The 14355-nt window shown below is 38.5% G+C and overlaps 1 pseudogene; it reads right to left on the reverse strand.

The window, feature by feature from the left end:
* Positions 1-219: 219 nt before the first annotated feature.
* Positions 220-1343, reverse strand: LOC143653121 (glutamine synthetase pseudogene; annotated as a pseudogene).
* Positions 1344-14355: the final 13012 nt, after the last annotated feature.

Genomic DNA, 14355 nt, shown 5'->3' on the forward strand with positions numbered 1-14355 from the left:
AAAGCTCCTGTGACAAGATTGAAAGGTGTGAAGAGATTAAGAACTTGACTCCCTCTACCCTGGCCCAAAAAAGCAAGAGTTATTAACTGGGCATGAGGAATAAAAAAGACCTTGATATTCCGCCCTTTGAGTTACAGTTAGTAGGACACTTGGGAGAGAGGAAAAACTTGAGTGGGGTGAAGAACTGGGAGGGGTTTTATGGCTGGAGGTCTAGTCCATTTAGTTTTTGTGCTGGAAGGGCTCATCGCTGGTCTCGTTGAGCAGACACATGCATATGAGGGCTTCTGTCACTGTGAAGGGGTCACAGTTGGCAGAGGGGCGGCGGTCTTCAAAGTAACCCTTCTTATCCTGGCTGATGGGCCCAGGAATGTGGATGCTGGTGCCACGGTTGGCTACGTTGGCAGAGGAATCGTTGATGTTGGAGGTTTTGTGGAACCCAGTTAGGCGCCGGGCATTGTCCAGGCCCCCCGTGGGGTCGTAGGCGTGGATGTGGTACTGGCGCCACTTGCTTAGTTTCTCAATGGACTCCTCAAGGTACTTCAGTCCATTCTCTTCTCGCATGGCCTTGGTGCTGAAGTTGGTATGGCAGCCTGCCCCATTCCAGCTCCAAGGAATGGGCTTAGGATAGAAGGTTGCTATCACACCAAAGTCTTCACATACCCGATGCAAGATGAAACGAGCCACCCAGAATGACCTCCCATGTCAATTCCTTCACAGGGTCCTACCTGGAGTTCCCACTGGGCAGGCATGACCTTGGCATTTGTTCCCGAGATCTTGACACAGGCGAACAAGCAGGCCCGGTAGTGGGCCTCCACGATGTCTCTGCTATAGGCTTTGTCTACTCCCTCACCACAGTAATATGGGCCTTGGGGCCCAGGGAAGCCATTGGAAGGCCAGCCAAAGGGGTGTGCATCTGTCCCCATCAGGGTATATTCCTGCTCCATTCCAAACCAAGGGTGCTGGTTGCTCACCATGTCCATTAACCATTTACAGGAGTGCCGTAAATTGGTCTATGCAGGCTTTCAGTTGTACTTGAAAACCTCAGAGAACACCAGCTTATTGGGGTCCTTGCGGGAAGGGTCTCGAAACATGGCAACAGGCTTGCGATGCATGTCACTGTTGGAGACTTCAGACCAAAAAGCACTAGAGCCATCAAGATTCCACCCAGGCAGCTCTTCTGTACACTTAAGTTTGCTGTCCAAGGGGTGGGTCTTACAACGCAGTCCTTCTCCAGTGCCATCGATCCAGATACACATGGCTTGGACCTTCTCGCCCTGGGGCAGAGCCATGTAGAACTGCCTGATGCCTTTGTTCACGTGGGGACTTGCTGAGGTGGCCATGGTGGAAGGTGCTCCTTCCCTGTGGGGAAGAGAACAGCTTCGGTCAGGCCCTATCAGAGGAAAACCACTGATTTTGGAAGCTGAGTTCTGGAAGAGATTAGAATCCTGCTGATGCACCTTCATCAGCCTGTATGCCTCTCTCACAGACAGTTTCCTCTATCCACAATATGGCTTAAATAACAACTCATTTATTTTTATCTTCACGGGCCTGTGGGTGGTTGGGGTTTGGCAAATCTTGGCTGTATTGGGCTGTACTGTTTAGCCATGTTCTAGTAGCCTTGATTCTTGAAGAGGAATGTATAACTATGTAGCTTTTACAGTGTGACTGTGTGATTGTGAAAACCTAGTGTCTGATGCTTCCTTTATCTAGGGTATGGACAGATGAGTAAAAAAATATGGATTGAAAAATAAAAATGGGGGAACAAAGGTTAAAATATATTGGGTAAATGGAAATACTAAGTGGTCAATGAGAGGGAGGCATAAGGGGTATGGTACATATGAGTTTTTTCTTTTTTCTTTTTCTGGAGCGATGCAAATGTTCTAAAAAATGATCATGGTAATGAATGTACAACTATGTGATGATATTGTGAGCCACTGATTATACATCATGTATATTCATGTTGGCCTCCCGAAGCCAGGAGTCTGTCCCAGGTCTGTCTCATTCTTTTTCATTTTTTTCAATATTTTTATTGAAAAAACAACATACAATCGCAAACATTCTATACATGATGTATAATCAGTATTGATTATATTATATGACTGAATCCTAGTTCTGAAACTTTAACTGCTGTGGAACTTGAGAAAGTTGGTTGATATCTCTGAACTTTGATGTCTTCATCTGTAACGCTGGAGTTAGTAAGAGTACCTGCTTTGTAGGACAGCTGCGAGGTTCTGTTTTGAAAATGTCCTCTCAGCAATGTAGGCCCATAGAAGTTTATTCAGAGGAAGCACTGGATGATTAGGGACCATCATTGCTATCAGCATGTCCTAGCTTTATCATAATAACTAGGTTTATATTCCAAGCACTCTTATACTTGACCCTTAAAATCCAGTCAAAAGCAACTACTTTGATGTTCCTACAATAGAACCAACACTTTTCTGCTTTAGATATTTTGTTTTGTTTTGATGCCTCTGTCAGGATGCCTCTCCCTAGCCCATCTCAGTTTGTCCAAAATCCTACCAAATTTTCAAGAAGGCCACTTCTTCTAAGACAGCATTCTAGGTCTTTCCAACTGGATGTAATTTCTCCTCTTTCACAGTATTTTCATTTTGGATTTTCTTTTTGAGAGGTAATTTGTAAAAGTTAACAATGTATAAATTTATTTATACACTTTTTCCTGCTATTCCTTGTTTGGGCGCTGCAAATTAACAGGCAGGGGATTGAAGGTGGTACCAATTAGAATTTTTTTTTCTAATGCCATAATAGAGGCACAGAAGAAATATGTTGTCTTACTCTTTGTAAGTATTTTGTTTGCAAGCAAAAGAATCCAAATTAAATTTAAATAAGGGAAGAAAGATTTTTATCATAGAGTTTAAGAGTTTTTCATAGAACCCAGCTCTCAAAAAGGTACCAGGACTCTTGTTCTAGTCTACCAAAGCTGCCAGAATGCAACTTACCAGATATGGATTGGCTTTTAATAAAAGGGGATCTATTCAGTTAAAAATGTACAGTTCTTCAGAGAAAACGCAGCTAACTTTTAACTGAGGTTCTTTCTTACATGGAAAGGCACAGGGTGATCTCTGCTGGCCTTCTCTCCAGGCCTCTGGGTTCCAACAACTTTACCTGGGGTGATTCCTCTCTGCATCTCCAAAGGCCTGGGCTGAATGGCAAGTGCTGACATGAGGTATGCTGAGCTGCTTGGGCTGTGCTACATTGAGGTCTCTCATTTAAGCATCAGCCAATTAACTCAAACATCATTCATTGCAGCAAGCACACCTCCTAGCTGACTGCAGATGTAATCAGCAACAGATGAGATTCACATGTCATTGGCTCATGTCTAGAGGGATAGACACCTTCACCTGGCCAAGCTGACACCTGAACCTAACTACCACAACTTTCTTAGCTCTTTTTTCTTTCTTTTTTTTTTTTTTTGCATGGGCAGTCACCAGGAATCAAACCTGGGTCTCAGCCATGGCAGGTGAGAACTCTGCCACTGAGCCACCGTGGCCCACCCAAGATCTCTTATCTCTCTCTCTCTCTGCCAATCCATATTAACTTTCTCTGATCTAGCACACATGACTGAATTAAATAGCCCCAGCTGATATGATACACAGTTTTCTGAAACACAGAGACTCACTTGTTCCTGCTGGAATCCTATTTCAAACTTTTGGGAATAGAATCCAATTAGCCAGCTTTGAATTCAATGCCCATCCCTGATCCCATTTGTTGTGACTGGCGTGGTGGGGTTAACCCCTACAGATAAGTGGACAGCTGACTGAGAAAGAAGCTGTCGTTATGAACCAGGTAGACGCTAAAAGGTACCTATTAAACTTTTAAACTATTTTTGAATGTAGAAGACATTGCTAATGAAATCTACCATCTTTCATAATATTGTTATAGCAATTTCTTAATGCTTCTCACATTTTGGAGAGGGGCAATAAACTATATCCTAACTACAAGTTGAATATTCAATTAAAATAGAGCCTCTGCTATCAATTTAGGATGGAAAGAACTGAAAGGACCTAGAGATACCTAATGAAATGACTTTCAGGAGATGCTAAGTTAATGGCAGGATAGCGCTCAAAAGAAGATACAGGTTTTTCATTGGTCCTTCCTATGAGAAGGAGGCTGGATCTATGTAAGTGGGGCCGAATGCAGGTAGGCTAACGCAAAATCAAGTTTAAAACTTTGGGCACCAGAAGCACTGATTCATTACCCCCTACTGCAGTATAACAATACATTCTCCCAAATTGCATCCTAGAATGCCCAAGGCTTTGTGGGGAACTTATTAATAGTTCTGGTATCCAACTGAGAAAAATAGAAAAAGTATAGTGCCCTGTGGAAGACTGCAGCAGGAGCTGCAGAAGGCAATGGTGCTTGGTCAGCAGATGCAAAGGTTCTCAGAAGGAGGGGAGGCCACAATTAGCAGAGGCTTCTGGACCCAAAGGAAGTTGAGGTGCTAAGAAAATGTAGCAACATAGCCCAGGTGTGTATCATATGATAGTTGGCTCATTTGTAATAATACAAAAGACTATGACCCTTGGATCCCCATAATTACTTGCAGGAGAAATTGAGGTTAAAGTCAGCTGAATTTGGGTTATTACTCTGCATATTATTCTATGTACCCACAAAGTAAAACCTGGAGGAACTACTATTATTATTTCATGATTTTATTCTAAGAAATGAAATGAAAATATCTGTACTTTATAGAAGTTAAGGCTACAGTGGAAACCCCAGATACCCACCTTCATAGGTGTAGGAATTTAGGAACTAAACAAGCAATTTTAACAATTTAATACAAATCATAAGGTCCTCTACAACTGACCTGAACGTCTAAGTCAGAAGACTCCAAGATATGACAACTAATTACAATGCATGATTCCTGAGTAGATCTAGAATTGAAACAGTGGAGACATTTTTTTTAACTTTTTTTATTAATTAAAAAAAAATTAACATTAAGATATCATTCCATTCTACATATACAATCAGTAATTCTTAATATCATCACATATTGCATATTCATCATTTCTTAGAACATTTGCATCGATTTAGAAAAAGAAATAAAAAGACAACAGAAAAAGAAATAAAACTATAACAGGGAAAAAAAAAAGATTATACATACCATACCCCTTACCCCTCGCTTTCATTTACCACTAGCATTTCAAACTAAATTTATTTTAACATTTGTTCCCCCTATTATTTATTTTTCTTCCATATGTTCTAGTCTTCTGAAACAGTGGAGACATTTTGAAGATTTATTGAATATATGCTGTGTTCTAGAACAATAATAAGTGCTTCATAAGCAGAGATAGGGTATGGTTACCTAACCTTTGCAGCATTCCTAGATGATAGGCACTGTTATCTCTGACATAAGGGCGAGTAAAATGAAGGTTAGAGGGTTTAAGCAATTTGCCTAAACTCTAAAGCTAAAGCTAGTCCACAGTGAAGCTAGATTCAGATTCTGGTCTCAGGCCCAGAGTGCTTATCCATTTGACAGTGCAGAGCCTGGATTCTAGAGTCTAGCTCTTTCTGTCTGAATATTGACTCTCCCACTGGTTAGCTGTCTGATCTTGGGAAAGTTACTCAAAGTGGGTGTAAGAATCATACCTACACCAAAGAGTAGTTGGGAGAGCTCAATCCGCATAAAATCTCAGCAGAGTCCCTAGTATGTAATAAAGGCTTGATAAACATTGACCATTAGGAAGAACCAGACTCCCTGTTTTCACATATATTATCTCATTCTCATGTATTCCGTGATTAATCATGCAAGGTGGGTTCTAACCGCCAAACCCCCTCTTTTCATATAGCTACTAAAACAAGGCAAAATTTACCGTAAAGAGAACCAAAATTTGAACTATGTCTCTGAACATCAAAGGATTGTTCAAGTACATTCTCACCCTAGCATGTTCCTCTAAGTTCTGAGTTTTATTCATTTTTTACAATTAGTGAAATAAGGGAAGAACAAAGATAGTTATAGTTATACTTTTATTTTTCCTTTATTGTAAAACAAAAGGGTTATCCATAAACCCTATTTATTTTAGTTATAGAGAATTATTTTTCAAATTGTCTGGAATTCATATGAAATTTTATAAGGTAAAAGTTATAGTGAGGATTAACAATTTTTAGAATAGCTAGTTCTGGTTTAGACTTTAAATCCAGGAATATGCAGCAGCCATTAAAATGCTTTTAACTTTGAAACATTTGAAGGTAATTTAGCAGCATTTATTTTCTAAACTTAATAATGAAGGCCAAATAGCAATCAAGATTAGAGCCTATAACTAGAAGTTCAAGGTTATCACTAAACATATATAAAAGAAATTCAAAATATGGCAACAGAACCAATAAATGTTTGGAGACATTCTTTAAGCTGTTAAGTGATAAACGTACAAAATTAGAATTGGCAAACTTGCTCGCATTTGTATGCACATATGTGGCATGACCCCTAAGACTCTTCACTGAAAATACAGTGTTTCATTTTGATTTCCCTAAACAAACACAAGAAATTATAAGCTCTCCCCCTCCTCCTTTCTTTTTCATGACATTCTTCTATTTACTTCTGACATTCTATGTCCTATCTAGGTGCCCTAGCTTCCTTTTGTAGAAAAAAGATGAGGAAGGCTTCAAAATGAGCTGGGTTTAAAACAATCAGTAACCGGATACTCAAATGGAAAAGAATGAAATGTGATTGTGCTATACAGTATACAAAAAAACAAAAATGCCCGTAAAATTGCTGTATCACTGATAAGAATGCACTAATCAGAAACTTTTCTTGTTTCCAAAGTTTCCTCCAACTTTTTGCACTTTTCAGAGTTTAATTTCTAGGATAATTGATCAAAGGAAAGTATCTATAATAATAAAAATACCAACTGGGTGAAAATTTGTAAAAAATATCACCCCCCAAAATGGAACAGATGTGAATGAATGCCAGCTCATACCAAAATGTTGCTTAAAAATCATAGAACTCAGTCACAATGAAGGACTCAATCTTAAAGTTTTAGCTTGGAATTAAATAGTTACCATAAATTAAAGGGAATGTTCTACAAATGTCTTTTTTTCTTCACTGTTTGTGTTGTATAATCCTATCAGGTTTTTTTTTTTTTTCTTGTTGTTGGTCTACTTTTCTTTTTATATTAACAAGAAGTTTCACGAAATTGTATTTAATTTCAAGGGTACAGCCAAGAAGCAAATTTCACAGTTAAACACGGAAGTAATGCAGCCATGTAATTATTGGCTTGGATGGCCGTACTTGAGGTTGTTCAGTGCAAAACGTATCTGAATTACCAGCCATTCAACAGTTTGCCATGAAAGGATCCATTACTCCTATCTAAAATGGAAATCGGTGAATTTACAGAAAAAAAAATACTTTATTCTTAAAACCCCAGAGAATATATAATATCTTGCCGAACAGAGGCTTCAGTCTATAAATGACCCTTTATTTCCTAAATAGGGTTACCTAGGTTAATTTTTAAGTACAGCCTTTAGGATTTCAGCTTAAAGAATGAAAAACTGTTTGTTTTTTTTTTTTGCCATTAACATATTAGCTTGAAGAAGCTCCTAGCTTGCTTTGCTTACATATTTCAAAATGGTTGCACTGACTGGAAATCCCTTGAAACAGAACAGCCCGGTTATATTTGATAACCTCGTAGCACCCAAATTCATTATACTCATTTAATGCACGAATTCCAGAACCTGCACTTGTATAACCATAAACATTTAATCCTGTCATAGTTTTTAATATGATACTGATCCCTCTAGATAGAATCTTACTGTGTTAGTTAGATTAAGTTGTCAACTTGGCCAGGTGAGCATACCTAGTTCTGTTGCTGCAGTCACAAGCCAATGGTACGTGAACCTCATCTGTTGCTAATTACATCTGCAGTTGGCTAGGAGGCGTGTCTGCTGCAATGAGTGATGTTTGACTTAATTGGCTGGTGCTTAAATGAGAGAGCACAAGGTGACACAGCCTAGCAGCTCGGCATTCCTCATCTCAGAACTAGCAGTTCAGCCCAGGCCTTTGGCGATGCAGAAAGAAGTCACCCTAGGGAAAGTTGTTGGAACCCAGGGGACTGGAGAGAAGACCAGCAGAGACCATCCTGTGCCTTCCATGTAAGAAAGAACCTCAGTGGAAAGTTAGCTGCCTTTCCTCTGAAGAACCAACAAAATAAATCCCCTTTTATTAAAAGCCAATCCGTCTTTAGTGTGTTACATTTCGGCAGCTAGCAAACTAGAACACTTACCAAGTAAGGGATTCAAATTTTTACCAGTGTCTACACTAGACCAGTGTAAATACACTGGAAAACGAGAATGATTGGATTTGGCATGGCTGCTAGTTGCCCATAGTTGAATAGAAAAAAGAAAAAAGAGAAGTGGGGCAGGAAAGTAGTAGGAAAGACTTGCTGATCCACACCAAGCTTCTTACAATTAAACATGAGATATGTTTCGGCACACATCCACTACAATTCAAGTTCTTGGAAGCCAATTATAAATTCATTACTTAGAGGTCAAAAGCACTTATTACAAGGTGGTGTAACCTGGCTCAGTGGCAGAGTTCTCGCCTGCCATGCCGGAGACCCGGGTTCAGATTCCTGGTGCCTGCTCATGTGGGAAAAAAAAAAAAGTCCATTTTATATCCTCCAGACTGAACTTAAATTAATCCTACTGATTTTGCTTCTTTGAAAATTATGCTTTACACCTTTAGGCCTTAGTAGTCTGGTGACTAGAAATTCTTAAACCAGAATTCTCATGGAAATGTGCATCAGAGGAAAATCTTTGCAAACGTAGGGCAAAAGTTAGTTTTGCTAAAAATCATGGAATTAAGTACTCTAGATAGTACTTTACACTAAAACTTTGGCATCTATATTACATTTAGAGACAATAAAAGTTCTAATCGTCAGTTCCTGCAAGTAGCCTCCTTGAGTATTGTATTAGTTAGGGTTCTCTAGAGAAACAGAATCAACAGGGAACACTTGCAAATATAAAATTTATGAAAGTGTCTCACATGAGCGTAGGAACGCAGAGTCCAAAATCCACAGGGCAGGCTGCAAAGCCGATGATTCCAATGGATGGCCTGGATGAACTCCACAGGAGAGGCTCACCAGCCAAAGCAGGAATGGAACCTGTCTCCTCTGAGTCCTCCTTAAAAGGCTTCCCATGATTGCATTTAGCATCACTCATTGCAGAAGACACTCCCCTTTGGCTGATTACAAATGGAATCAGCTGTGGATGTAGCTGACGTGATCATGACCTAATCCTATGAAATGTCCTCATTGCAACAGATAGGCCAGCACTTGCCCAATCAGATGAACAGGTACCACAACTTGGCCAAGTTGACACCTGTCCCTAACCATGACAGTCCATCCCTTGTCAACTTGGCACCTATATATATATATATATATCACCTTAGACCATACTTAATTTCCAAATGAAAACAAATAAGCACACATTTTTTCTTTTACCTGACAATACTCAACTGTCCTGCATATAACTGGAAACACATTAAATCTCTCCAGAATAGCGTGCAAATCCTTGGGCAACATTCATTCTTAAACTTGATATCTTACAACTTAAATAGTATAACACAAACAAAACAGCATTACAGTCCTCGTTTCTGTAACTGATCACGGGGTCGAAGTTCATATTTATCACTACCTTCTTCCACTACCCATTCCATGTTCCCTTTCCCCTCAGCAAGCACTTCAGCTGGCCGTGGTTCTTTGCCTGGTGGGGTGACCCAAACCTTCATTCCTGAAGTCTCAGAGCCATTAGTGGTCCTGCCTGGATTGTGTTGTTGCAGTTTTCCATTGATTTTAATCACAGGGCATGGTAGTACTAATTGACGCCCCAGGGGATCTCCTATATTCCAAGAGAACTCTTCTTTACCTCCATTATACAATCATCTTCAAGAAACATGGCCACTGGACCAATACACCTTAACTAATAAGGTGATATCTATATAATGCATAAGAATAACCTCCAAGATAACCTCTGTTTGGAATCTCTCTGCCATTGACACTTTATTTTGTCTCATTTCTCTCTTCCCCCTTTTGGTCTAGAAGGTTTTCTCAATCCCATGATGCTGAGTCCCAGCTCACTTTGGGATTTCTGCCCCATGTTGCCAGGAAAGTTTACACCACTGGGAGTCATGTCCCACGTAGAGAGGGGGAGGGCAGTGAGCTTGTTTGTTGTGTTGGCTGAGAGAGAGAGGTCACATCTGAGCAACAAAAGACGTTTTCTGGGGGTGACTCTTAGGCCTAATTTTAAGTAGGCTTAGCCTATCCTTTGCAGGAATAAGTTTCATATGAACAAAGCCCCCAAGACTGAGGTCTCAGCCTATCACTTTGGTTATTCTCACTGCTTGTAAGAATATCAGGAATTCTCCACACGGGGAAGTTGAATTTTCCCCCTTTCTCACCATTCCCCCAAGGGGATTTTGCAAATACTTTTTTATTCACTGTTCAAATCACTCTGGAATTTATGGGGGCATCACTCTGGGCAAACCTACAAAATCTCATGTCCTACTCAAGCTTCCACGTACTTATGGTTTTCAATTAAACTGTCCACATAAGTCATATTAGGAAATACACTAGTAAAATTATAAATTTTGTATCAAATAAACATTGTTTGCTTTAGTCTTACACATAAGTTAAAGTTTAAAATGTGAATTACCATCTATTTTCAACACCCTGCAGCATTGACATTCCTTTGTTCTTCCTCACTCAAAAATATTTTTTAATTTGTACATTTAGTTACTATCATTGTCCATTCTAGGCATTCCTAGATTATACCATCTCAGTCTTTATCATCTGTCCCTCTGATTTCATTTGTGTCCCCAGCCCTCCTCCCTCTATCATTCTCACATTCAGCTTCATTCAGCATACTAACATTATTGCATTACAGTTAGGTAGAATTGTTCTATCCATTTCTGAATTTTCGTAATCAGTCCTTGTATTAGTTAGGGTTCTCTAGAGGAACAGAATCAACAGGGAACACTTGCAAACATAAAATTTATGAAAGTGTCTCACGTGACCATAGGAATGCAGAGTCCAAAATCCACAGGGCAGTCTGCGAAGCCGACGACTCCAATGGATGGCCTGGATGAACTCCACAGGAGAGGCTCACCAGCCAAAGCAGGAATGGAACCTGTCTCCTCTGAGTCCTCCTTAAAAGGCTTCCCATGATTGCATTTAGCATCACTCATTGCAGAAGACACTCCCCTTTGGCTGATTACAAATGGAATCAGCTGTGGATGTAGCTGACGTGATCATGACCTAATCCTATGAAATGTCCTCATTGCAACAGATAGGCCAGCGCTTGCCCAATCAGATGAACAGGTACCACAACTTGGCCAAGTTGACACCTGTCCCTAACCATGACAAGTATGATGATCATCGGTGAAATCTCAGTATCATTTACCAAAGCCTATTGTGTCTAACAACTTTAATTAAAATAAATATTCACCTAGAGGATTTTTATAGTACAGAATGAACCCGAATCATCCTACTTACGACATTACAATCAGGAATCTGTCAGGATCTCAAGAGCTAGTGGAAAATGACTTGCCTGATTATGGCCTAAGGTGGGATAGAATACAAAGTGCAGCTGTTAAAAGATAGACATTGGCAGAAAATGAATTTTCTAGTAAACCAGTGGAAGAAATACTGCTTCAGGATATGAATAAGCATAAAAATTGATGCATAAAAGTGGACATTAGACCTCTCTCTTCTTCAAAAAAGATAAAGTAGGGCATGCATTCTCAATGAGTGGTAAAAAAAAATCTTACTTTTTAATGTATACCAAGATATACATATAATGTACATTACAACATATCTTTGGTGTTAAAATTTCATAGGGAGGACGTTGGGAAAAAATGTCTAAGAAGGCTTTTTCGAGGGGAATTGTTAAGAAAAAAGGTTGAGATCAGTGAGTTAGAGTAAATCTCTCAGCTGCATGCATTTCCCTTAACCACCATCATTTTGCTATGTCAAAATATTGCATAGCATTCTTGGGATCTGGAGTTTTCTTATATATGATCAGAATAAGTATCCAGGACAATACACTTAAGTAATTAATATTAAGGAACTGATGGCCAGCTCTAAACACTTATTTAGTCATGGTATATAATGCCTAGTTAGGAAAATCAAGAAACACTTACCCAATCAAAATTAAAAGTACAAATTTTATATCTACATTAAGAATTACATATTTGAGGCCATAGTTCCAAAATTACCACTTAAAATTGGCAGCTGAATTCCACAGTCACTTACTTACAATTCAAAATGAAAATCTGCAAAGTCTTTTGAAAAGCACTCCCTTTCTTTACACTATATTGTCACAGGTAACATCTATTTACTATAATATTGTACTGAGTGAGCACTACTGTGTTATGAGAAAAGAAACTCTGATCAAAGATTTTAATATAGTGCTGAAAGACCACACACTCTTACTATGCACAGTGTATAATAGAACAGGTACAATTTGTATGGCAGTAACATGCAATTTTTTGGTTGCAGAAATATGTCAATGTAGTTTTAGCTGCATAAGAATAGTGTAGGTGTTCATAGATTTGGATTCAGAAACTGCATGAAAAGAGGAATTATTTAATACATAATAAAGACAACTGAATGTATAACATATCGTACCTAATGGTATTAACATGGGATTTACAAAAATAAAAATTTTTTTAAAGACCTCTAAAACCTAAGTGTAAACACGGACTTAATTTTTTAAAACACCTTTTGAGGACTATAAATCACAAAGTAAAAGCAGATCACTACACAGAAGAAGAACGTTTTGCCTGTGCAAGAAAACATTATAAAATCATTCTTTAACAAATTCACGCCATTCACAATGTTATCCGTTATAATAATGCTCTTCTTCATTGGTTACTTTATCTTTATTTCAAATTATATTGGACCGTATTCCCTCAAGATGAGCTTTTAATTTCAAAGACTAAATTCTTAGCTGAAAAATGGCACCTTAGAAAGGGGTAATTTCCACTCATTCTCTGGCAGCATTATTCCAGCCTAGGTTTTTGACCAGTCAGAAAACCTTCAAAACGTTGAAGTCTTTCCACCAAAAATGTGGCCACAGTTATTTTCTAATGACTACATACATAGATGGGTGACAGTAAGAAAAAAAGATGAAAATTAAAGACAGACATTAAAATCAATGGATCAGTCATACAGAAGTAATGTTGGGCTCATGGCAATTAAGAAATAGCAACTCGGGAAAAGTAATAGCCCAATGTTCGAGTCATTATTGAATATGTTAAGCCCAGTATGACTAAGTGGGAACATATCATTATCACTCCACTTCATTCTTCACAACAAATACTGTAAGTCAATAAGAAATGTGAGTTATATTTTGTCCCACTTAGAACAGTTTTTACTGGGTTTAGTACTTTAATCATTTCCTCAACTTATACTCCTTTCTGAATCCTTTCTTATCAATCCTATTAAATCTACTGTGAGCATAAATCCTTTGAGTGATAAGACATTTCTGTAAGGTATGCTCAAGAATGGTTATCTGAAAAACATACCCATTTGTTTTGAATGGAACTATATTAACTGAAAGCAGGTCTCAATGGGAAAAAAAGTTCAACTCTCTTCTTCCCATCATCTCTGCTGTGCATGACTTCCCAAAGACCTCACTTTCAAGTTTGTTCTCCATGGGTTCACTAAGGAAGGAAAACCAGAGAACTAACCATTGAGCTTAAGGTCATCTGAGGTCAAAAAGGCAAAATATATAGATATACATGCAGCAATGGTCCAAATACTCAAGATTCATGCTAATGAATTCAAATTCAATGATTAAAAATGAGATTTTTAATGACGAATCTGGCTCTGGGCATAAAATATGCTACTTCTTCATTTCATATCAAATTATCACACAAATCATTGCTTTTTAAGAACTATGAATACTTTTACAGTTTAATTTGCAAACTAAACCCAGTATTTTCAGTAACCACAGAAACTGTTAAAATAAAATTTGCCATAAAAGCCCTATTATCATGCTTGATATAGGGAGATAGGAAGATATAAGAATCAGGACATGTGAGACGCTACAACTACTGCTTGCTTCACTGAGGGTGAAGTTTCAAAACTCAGTCACTGTCTGAGACCAAAGGAAGAGAGGTTTGTTTTGTCCAAAACCTAAATTTTTGTAGTACATGATCTAACTCAACCTGTTGGAGAGGTCATTTTTAAAAAAAAAACCAAACACATGGAGCCCAGAATGGGAACGAGAGTTTGTAATTCTGTATAGTTTAAGATAATACCTGGATACATCATAGGCTATGTTGGGCAGATAATTTTGAAAGTATCAGCAAAGTCCTTTGATGGGAGAGAAAATATGGAA

This window comes from Tamandua tetradactyla, chromosome 13 (assembly GCF_023851605.1).
Source record: "Tamandua tetradactyla isolate mTamTet1 chromosome 13, mTamTet1.pri, whole genome shotgun sequence".
Lineage (NCBI taxonomy): Eukaryota > Metazoa > Chordata > Mammalia > Pilosa > Myrmecophagidae > Tamandua > Tamandua tetradactyla.